This window comes from Chiroxiphia lanceolata, chromosome 8 (genome assembly GCF_009829145.1).
Source record: "Chiroxiphia lanceolata isolate bChiLan1 chromosome 8, bChiLan1.pri, whole genome shotgun sequence".
Lineage (NCBI taxonomy): Eukaryota > Metazoa > Chordata > Aves > Passeriformes > Pipridae > Chiroxiphia > Chiroxiphia lanceolata.
In genome coordinates, this window is record NC_045644.1 from 25,130,015 (window position 1) to 25,149,483 (window position 19,469).

The 19,469-nt window shown below is 40.9% G+C and overlaps 1 protein-coding gene across 4 annotated transcripts in view; it reads left to right on the forward strand.

Moving 5' to 3' along the window:
• ZMIZ1 (zinc finger MIZ-type containing 1) overlaps window positions 1-19,469 on the forward strand; it is a 348,375-nt gene that overhangs the window by 103,460 nt on the left and 225,446 nt on the right. For all 4 annotated transcript variants that reach the window (XM_032695347.1, XM_032695349.1, XM_032695346.1 and 1 more), the window contains exon 3: window positions 17,003-17,085. The gene's annotated coding sequence lies outside the window, so the exon portion shown is untranslated. The remainder of the gene's footprint in view (window positions 1-17,002; window positions 17,086-19,469) is intronic.

Genomic DNA, 19,469 nt, shown 5'->3' on the forward strand with positions numbered 1-19,469 from the left:
TTAAGTCAGACCCCATTTTAGTTCAGACCTTTTCATTTCTTGATCTGCGGTAATTTGATAATGTGCTGTTATATATGTAATAAATCTTTAAATAACACTTCAGTCTGAAGACTCTTGCTTGTCCACAAGTAATTTTGGAAGTTCTGTGCTGCTAAGTAATTTCTCTGCTTTAATTTTTCTGATGTTACTTGTATGTTGTTACACATACCTGGTATGTTGGGTACATTAAGTATATTTATTGTTATATATGTATTATAACGAAAAATTATATTTGGGCTCTGAAGGCCCCAAATCAAGATCAAGCTAAGGCCTGTAACACTTTGTGCCCCAAATCCCACGTGTTTTTCTGGAACATGTTGTGTTCCACTGGTTGCGTTCCTGACTTACTGTGTTTGTCCAGTAAGTTTCTCAATACATTAAATAGAAAATATTTTTCATGTTTTCCTAAAAGTGTTATGGTGTGATTAAAATAAGGGCTGCTTAGGACAGGAGTACTCTTTACTCTGTTTCTGTAAAGAATAGCGTTGGACATCTTTGGTGTATCAGGAGGGGAGTGAGTAGTAGCTTCAACCATTGTCATGAGGGTCCTTCCTGGTGTGGTGTGTTCACTCCTGCCTTCCAGGGACACAAGTCCTGGGCAGGCAGATGTGCAAGATCTTTCAGGTTGGTCAGGAGGCTAATCTAAAGCACACAAGTCAGTGTCTGATCCCTCTCATTTGCAAGGGGGGGGGGGAGATTTCCTGAGTTCTGACTACCTTTTTTTTTTTTTTTTTAAGCAGGCATTTTTTTGTTTCATGGGAGAGGATCAGGGTAGTTCCCAGTCCACTTTTGAGACACAGGAAGGAGCATTTGTATCATTTTCTAGACTGTAAGAAGCCTCTCATGGCTAAATGTGGCAAGGATACTGTGATCCCAGAGAAAATGGCCTGATTGTGATTTTTTTTTTAAAAAATGGCCTGATTATTATATTATTAAAAGTCTTCTGTTTTACTCCTGATTTCACTTGGCCCTTGCTGTTCTGCTGCTAATAGCTCAGGATACTCCTTTCTCAGCCTCACTACATGGAGACTTCTAGAGGTGTCATGGAAGCAGGTTAGTTATTATAAACCACTTTGTAAATAATAAACTGTAGTACAAAAATCATTATAATATTGTTGAAATATAATTAATTCTTCCAGTAAAACTAAGAAGAATTAATTCACAGATTGAGAACTTGAAACTGGGGTTTTCTGTCTGTGAGAATCAAAAGGCATTTTTGTGGTCTTATTTCATTTTCAGTTTATGAAATAACTTATTTTCATAATGTGAAATTACCTAGTATGCAAACTCTTGATTGAGTACTCGAAAACAAACATGGCTTTGTAGCAACTTGTTATTTTCCCTGAAGAATGTGTGTGCCCTTTCTTGCACTTGGCATTGTACTGCTTCATGTGGTTTTGTCTTTGGTATACAATCCACTGTGCTCCAACTCCACACTTGATTAAATAGCATTATGAACTCTCTAATTATAATACCTTCACTTTATTACGCTCGAAAGGATTGGCTCTGGTGGATGGTGGTATGAACAATGTGTAATGTGAATGCACTATTTTAAGTCTCCTTATTTGTGTTGTTATTATATGCATTATGATCTTGCCTTGTGGTCACCATCATGGAGTTAAATATGGTTGTGGCACTATACATAATGAAGAGTTGATGCCTTTCACAAATGCTTTACTATCCAACTTACAGTTTATATTTCTGTTACAGTAGCAAATACTGAAATAGGTATATCTCACATGAATTCAATCTCCAAGACACAAAGTTGATTTTCTTTTTTCTTTTTTCTTTCCTGGATGGATGTAAAGCAAGTGTTAAGACATAACTTCTCAAGCAAGGTTTTTCTAGGCAGGAAAAATAGATAATAAGATGTTGTTTATGGGTTTTGTAGCTAATGTGGAGTCTGGAACCATAATGACAAGGAAGTTTGGTATGATGTTGGAAGCCTGGTTTTCTTTCCCTTCAACTTAATTAACCTCATGAACAGTAGCAGAGTTGCTGCATGGTGGTTTGTGGATTTGTCACTTAACGTACACTTTCTTCAACAAGAAATTGTGGAGGTCCTTCATGGGGTCTCATCGATGCTGAAGTTAAAGTCTGTAAAGCTGATCACGTGGTGCTATCTTCCAACAAGAGTCATGCCATTTTAATAGTACAGTAGGAATAAGGAGAGTTAATGGCATTATTGACTAAAGCTCTCTCAGTGCAGAAAGTCCAGGGAATTTGATTGAAGAAGGGACGGAACAGGAATCTGTCTGGGATTGAAGGGTTTACGTCTTAACAGTGATAGAGGAAAAATAACAAAAGGCCAACATTGTTGTGAGGACCTTGCAGAGCAGGAATTAGAGTATTGAAACTCAGATGCAATAGGATGTAGGGGAAAGAAGAAAAAAGCATAAGAAATGGGAATATAGGAGCATAATCAGTGAAAGGAGTAGGAGTCATTGGACCAAAAAGCAAGTAATTACCGCTCAGGGTACAGGAGGAGCATAGCCTTTTGCTCTCTTCCCCTTTACTCTAAGCATGTGCCCTTACCTCCCTTGGAAAGCACTCCTGGAGTAGTCCAATGCCATGTTATATGGTCACTCCATCTAACATTGCTTTTAGCTAGTGTCCATGCAGCTAAACTCCACGAGACCCAGTCCCCTTCCCTCCTTCCCAGAGGTGGCAGTCAGTTGGAATGGGCATTCTGGAACAACCAACCTGAGGTTGCTACCTGCATCCATACACCATGACATGAATGAAATGCTTTGGATTAGCTTAAAATTGAAACAGTGTCATTGAGACACTGTAAAAGAAGCATCAGTATTTATTTCTGAGTGCTGCAATTTTTACTTTTTTGTGAATCTGGGGGGGCTGGGGTGGCGTTGCAACCAGAAACCCAGTATGCTGCTTTAAAAAAACAAAAACATTAACCCCCTCATAAACAAAGCCACAATGCAAAACAAAGCAAAACAAAATGACAAAATCCAAGGCACTGAGTTTATTGTCTTTTTAGCCCGGTCCTGGGGGCGTCATCTCTAAGGATATTTTGTGTCCTGCGAATCAGAATTATGGGCTGCTGCTTTGTGTGTTTGCACCAGTGATTTTGCAGAAGGCTGACAGTCTCTGGGTTGAAACCAAGCGTTGTTGGCTGGCAGATGTGGCGGACAGCATGTCTATGCACGGCTGGGAATAAAGAGCCCTTGTGCATGCTGAAAACGGAGGAGATTATAAATGTGAAACTGTTGAAACTGTCCTTTGCATTTGAGTTTAAAGAAATTCAATTTGTTTTAAAAATAGGTTCAATACTTAGTTTTCCTGCTTTAACACAGCTTGACGTATATAGGATCTTGAAGAAGATGCAGAGGGGGGAGTTTTGGAGCAAAGCAGATCATTGGCAGATTTAGCATCGTGTACGTGTGTGCCAAGTTATTCTTAGCACGAGTGGAGCCCAGTCAAAAGACTTCTGGTTTGTGTGCTATTCTGTTGTATTTTAAACTAATGCTGTGTATAATTGGCATTAGTTAAGGAGAAAATGTAGTGCTGTTTGCTTACATCATGCAAAGTAAAATTAGCGACCAAATTAATAATAACAACTCATTTTTCAGGCATGGACTGGGAGCTGGTTGCATGGCAGTACTGTATGGGGAAGAAGCTGCCAGCTCAGTTTTTATACTATGCTCGTTAATATTTTCCTCCTTCTTCTATCCTTTATGTTGACATTAATGTTAATTAGTTACTTGCAGCAGCCAAAAAGTATTGATGAAAGCCCATGAACCCAATGTGCTTTTGTAAAATTAGTTTCCTGCTTAAGCAGATATTTCTGTAGTAATTGACACAAACCAGCCTCAGACAGGGAGGCAGAGGCAAGCTGGTTGTATGATTGATTCACCATGTTCTGCGGTTATTTCATGTTTATAGTAAAGAGAAGACTGTAACTATAGGGCCAGATGCTCCACCTGTGTCCTCAGCTGAAGATGTGGCCTGAATAATTTATTAAGGTGCTGTCCTTTACATTCTCTTCAACGAGAGGTCTTGCCATAAAAGCACTAGAATTTTAAAACCTTCCTCTGATTTTACTTTGCCTTTGTTGAAACAGTAGAACACTATAGGCAATCCTAATAGTGGTGCAGAATAAGAAACCATATGTGCAATTGCTACAGTGTGTATATTGCAAAATGGGAAAAATAACCATCCATTTGTAGCTGTGTTCTCTCAAATGTATGCTAATTGCAGGTGTTAAAAGTGACTCATTTAATGTTTTAAGGACACATAAAGTGGTTGATTGGTTTGTGGGGTTTTTTCCTCAAAGATTATAAATAGGCTCTTCTCCTATCCCACATTACCTAGAGATCAGAAAATTGCATCATTAGATTGATCCCCAGTAACAGTTTCTCTTTGAAGAGATGAGTAGTTACCTCGTGCCAACCCTGTGGTTTGAATGTGATCTCCCAAATAGCACAAAGCTTGCTACTTTAAATACTGAATTTCAGACAACTGATATTCCCTTCTGTCTTACAGGACAGCTAATTCCCTGTGTTTTGTTTTCTGATTTTCCTTTTTGTGTAGAAATGTCTAAATATTATTAAAGGTCAGGTGGTTTCTGTCCAAGTAATGGATTACTCCAGGCTTTAAAAATGATGCCTGTTTATGGTCCTGCCATCTGCAGGAGCAGCAGCCTATCATAAAGTTACTGTATTGATCTGTCACTAGTGCTGTCTTGTCTGCCAAATGAAAAATGGCTTAAACTCATAACCTGGGCCAGCAGTTTTCTTATTGTAAGCCAGACAAAAATGCTATTGATCTTCTTTGCTGAAGTGTTCTTTTCACAGCTTGCCAGCATCAACATACTGTTGTCCTTACTCAGGGCTAATTAGCTAATAATTTAATGCCACTGAGACAGCAATCTCAGTTTGGTTTAGCAGCAAGGGAATATGCTGTAACTTCAGAAGTATGGGACCTTTTTAAAGCGTGGTCATGATTACAGTGCTTGTCTCAAGTTTTACACTCTCACTTCAAGTTTGATTTCCTCTGCACTAAAGAATAACAGTGTAGTTAGGCTGAGGTGTGCTGTCGCTTCAGGATTTATAGGAAGCAAAGCCCAGATGCAGAGCTGGTGTCTGTATTCTTGTATGGTGCTCTTGGTTATGCACTTGAGCTTTATGATCGCTTCTTGAGTGAAATCAAATAGTTCATTGAATTAATCGTGGGATCCCTGTGGTTCGTGAGCTACAGACCAGATGGATTCAATCACGTCTGAGAAACAGCCAATTATACCTTTTTTTGACTAATTCATTTTGTTTTGTTGGGGTTTTTTGGTAAAACACCAACCAAACAAAAATTCCACTGCTAAATTGTTTAAATCGAAGTTTATATGATAGATCCTTCTTCCTAAGAAACAATCCTCTTAATCCTCCTACTGCTGTGGAGGCCAGAAGGCTGCAAGGAAATTCAGATTGGAAGCATGGGAAAGATCTCATCTGCTCACACATTTTGAGAAAAACTCATAGGAGTTTTCCACAAGTGTTTTAATATTTTTAATTCAAATATTTGGATAAGTAGGTGTATGAATGGAGTTTGCTTCTAGTCCTTAGCTGGGTATAGGAAGCGATTGGTACATCTTCAGCTGGGGGATGTCTCCATGTCTTTCAGCCCATGTTTAATCTTGTGGGTGGTTCTCCTGGCTTGTCTCATTTTCTTGTGGTGGTGAAAGATACAGCCTGTACAGTGTTCCTTTTAGAATAAACAGTAATAAAAGCTTATGAAATATAATTATAAGCATTTTGCCAAAAAGAGAAGCAGATGTCGTCTAGTAGTTTTTAGCTGTTAGATGTTTTTTAAAAGTTCTTGACCCGAAGCAGGATCTGTAGTCTTTGCCCAGACAGTGTAGGCCATGTCTTAGTTTATATTTCAGAATCATGCATGATTCAAGTTGTATTTTTGTTTTCTGTTCCATATTGCTGAGCACAGTGTGAGGCAATGCACAGGAGGCGGAAGAAAACAGATGATCTCTAAGGGAAGTTATGCTTTACATTTCATACATCAATTTCTCTGGAGTGTGGGTACATATGTTAATTTTGTATATGAAAAAGGAGTTTAATCTATAAGGACACTTAAAATTTGCTTGAAGTAAGGCAACTTTTAATCTCTGAAAGCATCCCCAAAGTGCAATTAACTATTCTGATGTCCTGATGACTCAACAGATGCTTCTGTAAACTAGAACACATCTGTCAGATTACAGAACTGATATGCTGCTATATATGATTTAAAATGACTGCCCATAAATGGTTGTATTGTGATAAATATCATATAGATGGCAAGGCTGTCCATCTTTTCAGTAGTCCTTTAATAACATTTCACAATGCACTGTCATTCTCTGAAGCTTGCTGTAGCCGCATGAAATGCCAGACTCTTCCTTCGTATCTTTGTAAACTTGTTTGGGTTTTTCTGCATCTTCCCGGCTCCTTTTTAATGCATGCAGCCCACTGAGTGGTATTTTTAATAAAACAGTAGAACTAAAGATTTTTCTAAGCCTTTCTGAAGCTTCCCAGTAGCCAATTCAACTGATTTTAAACTGCACTCCATCTGTCTAGCAAAGAAAGAAAATACATTAGTAGTCCGCACATGAGTAGCTTATTAGTTCATTTGGTGTGTGCAGTACAGTGATTCAAGACTGATCTAAAATATTCATCCACAATTACTGGCACAGCACAGTTCAAAGTGCTTCAAATCTGTGGGTTTGACTGAGAAATTTAAGGAAAATAGCTGCAAATTGATTCTGTATGTAATTAATGAAACATTTCATTCTTATGTAAATACTAAATGCTTGGCTGGTTTTTTTCTCTCTTTTTTTTTTTTCCCTTTCCTCTTACTGAGCTCCCCCTCCCTGACCTCCATTATATATTTGTTTGTTTTATAGGATGGTGGGTGGGCTGGCATGGGGGCATATTCTCTTGAGAGGAAGAATTAATAGCTGAGTCCTGTGACTCATTCACTGAGCAAACAGCTGTTCTCCCTCTAATTCACCCCTCCTCGGATGTCCATCCCACCCCCGGAGAGGAGCTGCCAGAAGGCAATGTTTGCCTCTGCCTCAGTTGTTGAAACTGTCCACTTCCTTGTAAAAAATACACTTTCCTTGACCAAAGCACCCCATGTGCGTGTAAAGCAGAGGTGTGGATAAGAGCCCCTGGCCAGCTCTGCTGCAGGGAGCCTCGTCTCTGTTGGAGGGACACAGCAGATGGTCCGTGGCAGCCACATCTCCAAGTGTCTGAGCTTTTCCAGGGCTCACCTCTTATGGAGTAGTGGCTTTGCCCCGGCAGTGCCTGTTTGGAGCTAGGGCTGGATGATAGTGGCTTTAATATGGGTTAAAGGCTTTTGGTGTGTTGGAGAGAAAGGGCTTTTGAGGACAGCAGAGAAGCGAGTGAATATTTGTGCAGATATAAGGAGTGAAGTCAGTGAGGCAGGACTGGGGTTTTGTTTAGAGTCTCTCCCTCCCTCTTTCAGTGTCACAGAAAATTAATTCGAGTTTTACAAATGCTATCAGTGGAAGAGTTTAAGAACAGCCTGCAGTAAAACTTAGAAGATCTTGAGGCAAACTTCAGCTTATTTTGAAATGACTGTCTTTCCAGCTCAGATGTCCACGCAGAACATGAATTGTGTAACGCTGCCTCTCCGAACTGCCGATGACCTCGGTTTTAGTGTGGGCAGCCTGGCAGGGCTTGGCATCAGGGAAGGCCCCTGCAGCCCTCCAGGGCACCAGAAAACCAGGATCCAGGGCTACCAGTTTGACAGTACTTGTGTAATGGCTTGTGTGATAGACAGCAAGGAGCGCTGTCTGCTGCGACCAAATGACCTAAAGAGAAGCTGGGGGGAAGACTGCTTCTAGCTATTAAGTCCTAAGATAAGAGTCTTTCTCTGAGACATCTGTGCAATTATTCCTTTCAGAGCTTTTATTTCTGTGATGTTAATTTGCATTAAAGGCCTGGATCTCTGAAATTGTGTTTGCCTGCATCTTACGTGGGTCATGGTTTTGCAGCTTTGCTGCCATTCGCTTCCCTGCCACCACAGCACCACTCACACAGGCAAAGCAGGCAATGGCCCCCCTGCTGCACGACGTGCAAACAGGGGTTTGCATGTATGTAGTGTTTAATATTACAGAAGAAAGTGGTTAGGGTATGGTAGCATTCAGGGAGCTGATGTGAAGGCAGTAAAGAAAATGGGTGTGGTGGAGGATAGATCTGATCTTGTGTGAAATGCCGAGCTTCACGTTTAGAGAAACAGAATTTCACCCCTAGGTTTTGGCACACCTGCTGGGGACAGTGGCTAAAACCAACAAAATTGATGTTTGTAATTTTTAATTGACGAGTTGACTGGCAGCAATATAGGATGTTAAATTACTTTTTCTTTTCCTTCCACACTTGTGAACTTGTTTTCTTTAATATGGGTCTTCAGCACATCACTTGAACTGCTTTCTGTTCAAATACCTGTTTACTGGTGAGTTACATTCTGATTTAACTAAAAGCAGGGAAATGCCTTTCTCGTCTCCACTCCCATGAGTGGAAGTTAAAGGCAGGAATGGAAATTTGTATGTTTATCAAGTTTAAGAGGTTATTAGGCAGAGATGGTAAAAAAAAATCTGCTCCTGATTTTACATTGCTGACCTTTTAACTTTATTTCAGATCAGAGAATGTGGGAGAAGGAGGTGGTTTATATGTTTTCTTTAGATACTTTAGTGAGAGCTCTCAGATATTGTTCCTTGGTTTTGAAAACAATTGCACTTAATTTTTAACTTCCTCTGTTTTAAGAAGTTAAACTGGAGGGGTTTTCACTTTGATCTGCTAAGGTCAGAGCCCTCTTTTATCATTGTTACTTGAGGCAAGCGTGTAAAGGAAAATTTTGGGGATTTCAGCTAAGCTCTGCAAAAGGGTTTTAGTAAATGGGGCTCTCCAGCTCAAAAATGCACAAGTTGGGGTGTATCTTTTACATGAAAAAAACCTGTTTAAAAAGTACTTTTTTGCTAAGAAAAAATGAAGAGTTTTTCCTTGTAAAACCTGGGCAAAAGACTCTGAAAGTGTTCTAAGGCTTTGTGGGTTTATGTTTGTTTGTTTTTAACGTTTTCTTTAAAAAACAGCTTTCCTCACTTTTGTGCTCCCTTTTTGCACGTGTACAGTGCTGTATACACAACCCTGTTCCATACTGCACTAGGGAGGAACACTTTCAGACCAAGACAAAGCAAAACTTGTTTATTAACAAAAGATGTTTAATGTAGTGAAACAAAGTGAAAAAATATACCACCACCAATACAAATGTAGTGGTTTAAGTTTCCTTCACCCCAGTACTTTTGTGCTTAATGTAGGTTTTTGGTTCCGCTCCCCTCCCCTGCCCCCCAGCAAAAATAATGCACACATATTATGTGTAGTTCTAAGCCCATTGCTCTGCTACTGTCCTTAAGTAGTAATGCAGTAAAGATTTAAAAAATTTTCTACTGCCAAATATATGACATTTGTTATTCTCGGAGATGATGGCTTAATTTTTAGTATTCCTTGGTGGTTTATATCTTGACATTTCTTATGACCTACAATTAAAATTACTTTAGTGAAGTCTCAACTTATATCCAGATTGCTGAATGTGGTTGAGTGTCTCCAGGGAGAGCCCTGAACTGCTTGCTAAATCAATTTGTTCTTTTCTCAAAACAGATTAAATTTGTTTTACCGTGTTAAATTAAAAAATAAATAACCCCATATGACATAACTGCGACATGTAAAATTAAAAATGTGTTCTGTGCATTTTGAAGGGTGGTAATTTTGATGCCAATGCAGCGCTGATAGTATTCCACCAGAGAGAGCAAAGAATGGTTAAAAACAGGCATGTCTAATCCTGTCTTGCTGTTCTGCTAGTCTCGTTTGAGAATTAAGTTGATGGCACACTACTTGGGTGGGTGCTAACTGCTAGATGTGGCAATAATCTTCTTTAGCAGAGCCTGAGACGCTTTGCTTCCACTGCTTCACCTCCCTCGAGTTAGATTTTTTTCTTTTATTTATTCGTCTTACTCATGCCTACTGCTTTCTTTTCAGGTCAGTCTTCTCCCTATTCCTTTAGCAAGATTAGCTGCAGAACTTGCTTGTGACTTACCTGCACCCTTAGCCCATGCTTCAAGTATAATTTTAGTATGTTCCTCCTGCCTACGGTTTATTTTGCATCCAACACACAGGGGAAGCAGAGGGAAATCTGTAGCTTCTGGTGCTCTGCAAATCTGCAGAGGATATAAAGGCAGCTGTACTCAGGGAGAGTCAGATGCACTGGCTATGCCAGAAGCAGCCTTTGTTCCTTCAAGCCACTTCCATGGTTGTGCTTGAGTGGATTATTGTTTAAGGCTCTGTAAGTACAATAGGACTTAAAGAAAAGGGAAGGGGAAAATTTTTCTAAAATAGAACAAAACAAACTAAAAAAGTTGCTACAGAAGTAGATGGCAAATGGTCTCTCATAATGGGATTTTACAAGAGATGTCCAATCTCCAGAACAATGGTTCAGTTTAAGCCAAGATTAATAGTGCTTGTTATCCTATGCCTGTGAGTTGGCAACTCGGTCCTCTGCTATAAAGGGATGCAGTCTGATGTGCTGCTGCCTGCTGCGGACAGGGGAGGAGCCGGGACTATGATGGGCACTCGTGAAATGACAATGAATCACAAACTTTAGTTGTTTTGGATTCACCTGCCCCAGGCTGATTTTTCCTGTCTCTGGCTGGGCAGGAGCAGGCACTGGAGGAGAAGCAGCCTGGCGGGGGGGCTCGGAGCTGCGCCTGGACTGACTCCCTTGCCCACGGCTGGCGCAGCAAATCTTTCTTATTTCAGCTCGGGCCAAAGCCACCTGTGTCAGGTTATAGTTTCACAAAGATGTGCTGAAGTGTCTGTTCTCCTAGTCCTGTTTCCCTGTTCCTGCTTAGACCACTGATCCAGCCTGCTGACTCTTATGCAGCTCCTTAAATCTGGGATGTGGGAGGGAGGTGGGGTGCAGCACTGCCTCAGGGACTTGAGGGTTTCCAGGGCTGTGGCAAGAGACATGGACAATAGCAATCTTGGACTGGTGTTTTTAGGTGCACGGACTGGACCCATCTTAAATTCAGATACAGCCTGAAAAAGTGGAAAAGTGGTTCTTTCAGTAATTAGATTTTTGTGGAACAGCTCAGGAGAACAACAAAGATGTTGTTGTGCTGAACTGGAGATCATGATACTGTGAACTGCTGCTGTTAGGCCTTACGTAGTAGGGTATGACACAACTCAGATGTTCCCTTCCATCTCAAAATAAGGAAATTGCAAATTCATGGCTTTCTACAGATGAAAAAAGGTGTACTCCACTTATGTTTTATTTTTTTTTAAATAATGTGAAATACAAGTGTGAGATGGATTTCGTTTCTGTTTATGCAGAGAAAAAACTAAAGGTAACTTTTTTTTAAATTGGGAAAACTAATTGAGAAAATGGTGACAACAAGCAAAACTTTTGCTTCTACTCCAGTGAAAAAGAAGGGGGGAAAAAACACAAGCAAAATGGAAATACTAATTACTGTGATTCTCTTACTTTGCTCTACCCTGATAGCATTCTGTCTAGCAGAGTGAGCCTGAGAAATCTCCCAGGAGGACTGGTTGCAGTAACTGGGTGATACAGGAGCCACAGGTTAGACTAAGTGTCTGTGCTGTTCAGTGTGGCAAGTTTCTCTGTCGCAGCCCCCGATGAGAACCTGCTTCTGTTTTGGGAACAAACTGTATCAGGAAGAAATGGGATAGTGCAGGAGTGCTGGCCAAGGGTTTACCTGGGACTTCGTGGGACCATGGGGAAGCCCCAGTAGGATGCAAGCAGGAGGCTGGCACTGGGGCTTGCTGGGGCAGGGAGGAGGATGTGTTATGTGGTGGCACGAGAGGCACATGATGAGTTTCAGTGCAGCTTGGACGCTTCCTGTGACTTTCTTCTGCTTGTGTGTGGAAGGAGCGTTCATCCTGTCTGTTCCATTAGATGAATGTCTGTGTTTTACAGCTGTGTGACTGCTGCATTTTGGTGTGATGTGTTTGTGTGCTTTTTAGTTCTTGTTTTAATAAGGTTTATTGAGGACCAAGTCTAGGTGTCACCAAAATTGAAAGTTGTCAGTTAGAAGCTGCAGTTCTGCTCCCCTCTCCCCTGATCTTCCCAGCTCTACTTCCCTCCCTTATCCCATCTCTGCCCAGGGAAGGAGCACACAAACCTGCATTGACATTAGTCTCTCTCTGCCTTTTTTCGTGTCCAAAATCATCACCTGTTTTGCATTGCTTACTCCAACATTTTCTGTTTCTCTCTTATAAAACTAGCAGACTGTCCCTTAGTCAGTGAGAATGGCATCTGATGCTCATCAGTCATACACTCAGTGTTGATTTTGTGTTGCTTTAGAATTTCAAAAAAGCCCAGGTTTCTAAAAACTCCTGAGTTGATAGAGAGCTACAATACCTAATAAGGACTGCATATAATACTTAAGCACTCTGTAGAAGTTTGTTAATGTTTTTGCATAGCAGAAGTACGCTTGCTGACCAGCGAGCTTATTTAGGAAGAGCAGCACTTCGTGTTCTTCACTTATGACCCAGTTACAGCCCTGGATAAATGAGAAGCTGGGATTGCTGACATGCTGTGGTTTTACAGGAATTTTGAGTTAGAACATATTCTGCAGTTCAGGGAGAGTAATGCTGGAACTTGAAAATGATTTGTCAAAGTAGGAAGATACCCTGAAGTGCACCTGCCTTATATATTTCCATAGGAAGATTGTACAATGTACTTTAAGTGTCTATCTTTGCAGTATTTTTGTTTTCCAGGAATTTCTGTGTGGGTGTTTCCTATTTGCTATCTCTTCGGTTTTGTCTGTATGTAGAGGCCAAGTGATACTTTGTGTATGGAAACTGAGTGTTTTGCTCTTGGTTACCCTTAGAAATTGATTTATTTAAGTCCAGCACAGGCTGAGTGCTGAGGTGTAGACAGTGAGATACCCTGGGGTCCCTTCTGCTTTTCTCAGAGGGTAAGGCTGAGGAAGAGAAACAGGGCTCCAGGAAGATCTATGATAGCCCAAAAAGATGTATAATAACTTGTCTCTCAAATGTGGCAGCCACCAGCTGGGGCCCGGATGTGATGAGAAAGCAGGGAGAGTTCTTTGTGCTTGACCCAAGTCTGTTGCACTGATACAGCTGAGACTTAGGAGGTTTAAAGATGAACTGTTGTGTGACTTCTCTATTGGATGTCTTCCAGTTCTCCCTTACACTATTTCTTATATGCTTTGATTTTAAGACTTGTTGTAGTGCACAGTTTGCCCTGGGTGTTTCCCTTATGTATATTGACCTTTTCCATTGATTCATCTTGGCAAAATCACTAACAAATAGAGCACCACGTTAAAAGAAAAAAATGCTGCAACTGTACAGGGCCAAAATTTGTGGGTTTGGTAGCTGAGACTGCAGGGGTGGGGGACATGGTCTGGGCTGCCCTTCAGGAATGCCCCAGACTGCAGCGAGGGCACCTTTGGGGGACTGCAGCCACCCCAGGCCAAAGAGAGGGTCTCCTTGAGGGAATGGGACCAGGGAAGGAGGAGTCCAGACTGGGACAGGAGAAATGAAGTGAAGCAGCAAGGAGCAGCTGAAGGATGAATGAGAAGCAAAGAGGTGCAGACAGAAACCATTGCACACACAACCTGAGGCCTCCTGTGCTGCCTGTCGCCTCACCAAAGGCATTGGGCTGGGTCAGGCATGGCAGAAACAAGGGAAGGTAGGCTAATAAAGTGGGGGAAGAAAAGGTGTTGGAGTCAAGTTGAGCCTTGGGAAGGTGGAGGAAGAGAGTTCCCCTCAGTCTTTGCTGAACTGCTTAGTCTCCTTTTTTTTTCCCTTCAGCTTCAGAAACAGTAACTAGCAGTGTGCTAACTGGCACTAAATACAGTAAAATTAAGTGAAATTCCATGAGTTGAGATTGTTTTGCCCACGATGTAGAGAGAACAGATTTTGGGGTTTCTTGTATTTCTTTTCCTTTTTGAGTCTTTGGGGTTTACCTTTGCAGCTTTGCTTTTGAACTTTGGAAGCCTAGAGACAAAATATATCCTTTAAAACAAACACGCAAAGAGCTGAAAGCTGAAATTTTTATGTGATGATGAGACTTTGGAGAGCTGGCTTTAGGAAAAATTCCTACTGCTGCAGGGGACACGATAAAATCACTGGAGTTGGCAGCCCTGCTGTGTAGCCTCTCCTTCCTCCCCTTGGCTCCTGCAGCCTTCCTGGCCTGTGTTGGTCGTCTCCCTCACTGTATTGATTTTTACGGTGCAGTCTGCACTGAGCAAGAGTTTTGTCTGTTATGCACTTGTAATGCACCACATATGCATTACTATAGGAATAGCCTAATACCGAGTACCCGGGGCTGCGAGCATCGAGCAGTTCGTAGCCAAAAAAGCATTTGGCCAAAAACCTGCGATTTTGTGCTCCCTCTGCTGGATCTGGAAGAGTAGGAAACCCTCCCAGCTGGAGCGCCACTGGCTCTCCTCCTTCCCCCATTCCCACCCCACAGCTCCCAGTCTGGTCATCGGTGGGTGCTTGGGGAAAGGGCTCAGTGCTTCCCAGAGTCTGCTGGTGCAGCTGCACAACGGGCCGTGAACCAGATGTGAGTGTGGACAGGGCTGGAAACTGTGCGACATAAAAAGTAGTTGTGCCACAGTAAGGCCATGGTTTCAGACCTGGAAAGGCGGCTGAGGCCAGCCAGCTGTAAGGGCTTTCCCATTGATGCCTCTTCCCTGCCCATCTGTTCTCATTTTCAGGTGTAGCTTGCTACCCCCAAACTTTCCGAGTGAGTCTGTTTTGGGGATCTTCCTAGAAACAGGATGAGAGAAGGGATCGGGCTTTAATAAGAAGCTACTTTTATTTTTAGAAGCTGATTACAGTTCCCAGCGGGACCCTGTGAAGTGTGCTGGCAGAGCTGTGGCTGGCATGGGGGCACAGGAGCAGGCTGGAGTGGTGGGGGGGACATGCTACAGCCCCTGAGCAGGTTGTGTTGGGTAACCAGGGAGCAGATGCTGGTGGGGACAGTGCCAGTGTCCTTAGAATCAGCTTGGACCTGATTTGTGAAGGGGGTGGGTGGTCTGTGATGTGAATTCACAGAAATGTTAATGGATAACCCTTTCATTTTAAGAGATGCTTTATAAAACAAAGCAGGAATTGTGGTGCCAGTTTTACAGATGGGCAGAATAAAGCACAGAGGAGGGGGGCAAAGCTTTGGCTTCGTGTGCTGCAGCAGTGCAGTTTAAGCTGGTTTAAGCAGCCTCTGTTCCTACCCTCTGCCATCATGGCTGATCACTCCTGCCCTGTGCCTGCTCCCTGTGTTGTGTTGGCACAGCTGTTTATGAGACAACATGCTGAAGAAAATTAGTTCCCCCAGTCCAGCTAACCATGCAGCTGCACAAATGCAGTGTTGGAAGCAAGAGTCCAGGATAGAGGAGTGAGAAGTAAAGTTTTAAGCATCCAAGTAAAAGATTTAGACTGGTTTGCCAAAACCCCATCCAGTTACACCTGGAATAGTACCCAGCTCTTGAGGCAGGCAGAACAAAAGTTTATCCTTTGGAGGAACAAACTAAAATAACTAATTTCAACTTCATTAAAGACCAGTCTGCATTAGCTGAGAAAGTCATGTTAACACATACTAAATCTGAATCAATTAACATGTTTTTCCTGGCTTGTATAAGCAGAACAAAAGCACTGGGGAAAACTTCTAGATGAGAATAAATCCACGTTCTGGGAGAAAACATTCACAGTTCAATGAGGCCTTAAAAGCCAATCATTCACCCGGGGTGCCTGTCAATATGTAACTTCTGTAAAATTGCCTTTTGTTGTGAGACAAGAAAACCAGCAGAGTTCCTGTCTGAAGCAGACAGTCCCTTGGTGACACTGTATGTGATGGGGTGGGATGGCTGTTTCTAACTTAGGGTTTTCAGTCATGTTTTTGTTCTTTGTGAATTATCATTGAACAAAATAAATATGACTGTAGAACGCACGTTGAATATGACTAACAAGTTATTTGTAATAACTTGAGGTTTTTCTTCTGCACTTTTTAAAGTCACCTGTGACTTCTGCATCATATGAGTTGTTATGAAAGTGTCTACTCCTGTAGGTGGTCCTTGGGGAAGAACCTGAACTGGCTGCAAATTGTGTGCCTTTTTTTTTTTTTTTTCCAAAGTAGGGCTTGCTTTTTCATGTTTAATGGAAAATTCTTTTGCGTGGAGGTTATTTGGAAGTTAGTCAAAACGGAGGCAAAATGTAGTCATTGTGTTACTTTTATCAATATTTGCTGAGTTTTGGAGCCTGGTTAGTATAAGGCTGTAAGGACACCTTGTCTGCCTGCTGAAACAGCATGTAACAAAATATATACTGCCTGTAAACATTCCCCTGTCTCCCTTTGCAGTCTTTCTTTATAATTAAAAAGCATTTCCTAGAAGTCGCAGTGCTGTGCCAATGTAATCCATAAACTTGCTTTGTTTTGCTACAGACAGGACGGTGGTTTTGAGGTATTTTGGTGTATTTTCTTAAGCAAAGTTTGGGGGTTGGTTTATTTTTCTTAGTGGCACTTAGCTCACAACAGTCAGAGAGTACCCTTTATAAAGAGGATAAAAGAGACTTCAGCATGACCTTTAACTGAAACAAAATTTAGCATTTGGCCCAGGAAATTTTGTTATGAACCTCAACAGAATTCTTATTATCTTTTTCTCATCTCATTGTTACAGGCATGAAAACCTGTAATACTTAAACTCCTGGACCAAATCTCAAAAGCTTGGGGGTGGCAGAGCTGGGCTGGAACCCCAACCCAGCCTTAGATCTGGTCTTCCAGGCTTGGTCCTGGGACTCCTAAATGCTCTTCATTCATTTCAGGTCTGTTCACTGAACTACCTCAAATGTTGCCATGTTATGCAGGAGAACAGAAGCATGATGTGTCTGTATTTTTATTGCAGGAAAATGGATCTTGTTATGTGAGGGTGTTGAGGAAACAGTCCCCAGCTACCGAGAGGAAGAAAGGCCAGTAGGAAATATTCAGGTAGGAAAGCTGTGTGTACCATCAGGGGGTGAAAACACTTGTGGGCCTTCAGTCTTTTTACAGATGCTGTGTCGTGTTTTATGCTTGAATGACTGATCTGGTCACTATCAGAGTTTATTTGTTGTTTTAAGAAGAAGCCCTGTTTGGTCAATTGATTGCAACAACAAAACACTGCAAGCAAAGCCCTCAGCATAAACATTCCTTGGGCTATCCCTGGTACAGTATTGATCCTGATACAGAATACAAACAAATTACTCCTTGCATGAACCATTTGAGCTATAAAACAGAGCAGTAATATGTTCTACTTGCTGCCAATAAATGTGTATTTATAATAAACAAAGCAGAAATCTCTGAGTAGAAATGAACAGTAGTTTCAATAATGCATTCAATATCTTATGTCCAGCTGTTGTACAGAATTAAAAAAAAAAGCAGAGTGACCACTCTAGGATTTCTGTTTCCTCCCTCACTTAAGAAAAATAATCTTTGCAGACTTGTTCTGTTGCTGCTTTTCCTTTGCTTTTACATTTTTATTTTTAATATTTTAAGTATTTTATAAAGCCATAGGTAAGCTCATCTTTGCCTTATTTCCAGTGAAGTTCATTGCTTCTCAGGAATTTGGCCTACATCGAATTTTCTTGTGGACCAGCTACCTCTCCTTACACTGCTATGTGGGTCATCTCTACTTTCACTCCTTGTCACATCCCCATGGCATTTCCTTATATTGGGAAGTAGCATTAAAGACACTTTGGTATATCAATAGTTGTTTTGAATGCAGCTGGAGTAAGGGAGGGTGTCTGTACCCTGTGACCATCAGCACTGAGGGTGCATGGACGATAACTGAACCCATTTCCGAGATGAAAAAAATTAATGATCATCAGAACATAGATTTTTATTTTTTTTAAATCTGCTTTACCATGCTCATATAAGCCTCCTCATCCATATTTTCAGTGCTGCACTTTGATGAGTTACGGACAGTTGACCTCCAGGCATTTCTTGATGAACATTTCTGTCTGCTCTCAGCCTTGAAAAACTCAACCTTTTCAAGAGCTGTATGGGAGAAAAATGTGTAAGACTAATATTTATAGGCTGAAAGAGATGGGAGAGGAAAGACTAAAGTGTAAAACTTGCTTCCAGCAGAAATGCCATCCCTCTTTTACCTCTGATAATTAGAAGCATTTCTGACATGGCTGCAAAGCAAGTTAGTAGTGTGTGCCTGCTGTTAGCTGTGCATTTGTACTGCAGGACTGTTTTCCTTCATGTATGGTGATGCTTTCTTCTATTTTGTTTTCAGACAATCACAAATTTCATCTGATACTCTTGTATTACATTATGATTCATCCATGCTCTTACATTTTAAACAGTCACTTCCAAGTACTTACACATGATTGTTTGTAAAAATATGAGGTTGTGATTCCAGTTCATGTTTTGAGTATTTTATTTTTTCATAATGTTTAACAGAGCTCATTTGCATAAATCCTTTCATTAATAATTCTAACTGAAATAATCCTGGAAGACTAAAAGAAAGAGAGGTTTTAAGTTCCATAATTTTATATATAAAATCTTGGTTATATTAAGAAATACCGCAGTAGTGATTTTAACTCTAATAGTAGATTTAGAGGACATTGCAAATAGTTTTTAGAGATGCCTTAGAAAGTATACGGTATTTATGTCCCCTGAACATAGGTCTGTTGTGCTGATCTTAGATAATAAGAAAATAATATGTGCAGGCGTAGAAATGCAGCAAATAATTTACAAAAAGAAAACTCAGCACCAAACCCCACCACATCAAGAAATACACTGTTTTTAAAACTGTGTTCTTGAAAATTTCCTGGAGATTTCCCAAGACCTGAATCCTGGTTTTCAAAAATAATATAAAAATCACCTTTTTGATCTGTGAGGAAACTTGGGAAAGAAGTCCCTTGCTGTGCCTTTGGGTCATGTGACCTCGCTGCTGTAGAGCTGGAATGTTTGCCGTGGTATTTCCGGAGGCTTCATAAACACACAGAAAAAACAGTGGAAGTTAGGAGGATTTTTAAAAAAATTATTATGTTCTCCTCCCCTTTTTTTGTTGGCAGGCTAAATTCATTGCACTTTAAATATGGGGTTTTATTAGGAGTTCAGAAGAGTTCTTATTTGATCAGTCCAGTGAATTTTAATAATTAATCTGTTTCTTAAAGAACAAAGTCAAATGATATTTAACAATTTTTAATTGCTGATTTTGTTCTAGAATTAGTTCTTACTGAATATAACACCTGGCAACCTACATACTAAGCCTAACTCTGTTGTTTAGACGGTCTTAATGGTTTACTTTTGGCATATGTCATTGTTAGTGGCATTCAGGAATCTGACTTGATAGCTGTCATCTTGCACGCTAGAGTAATGCA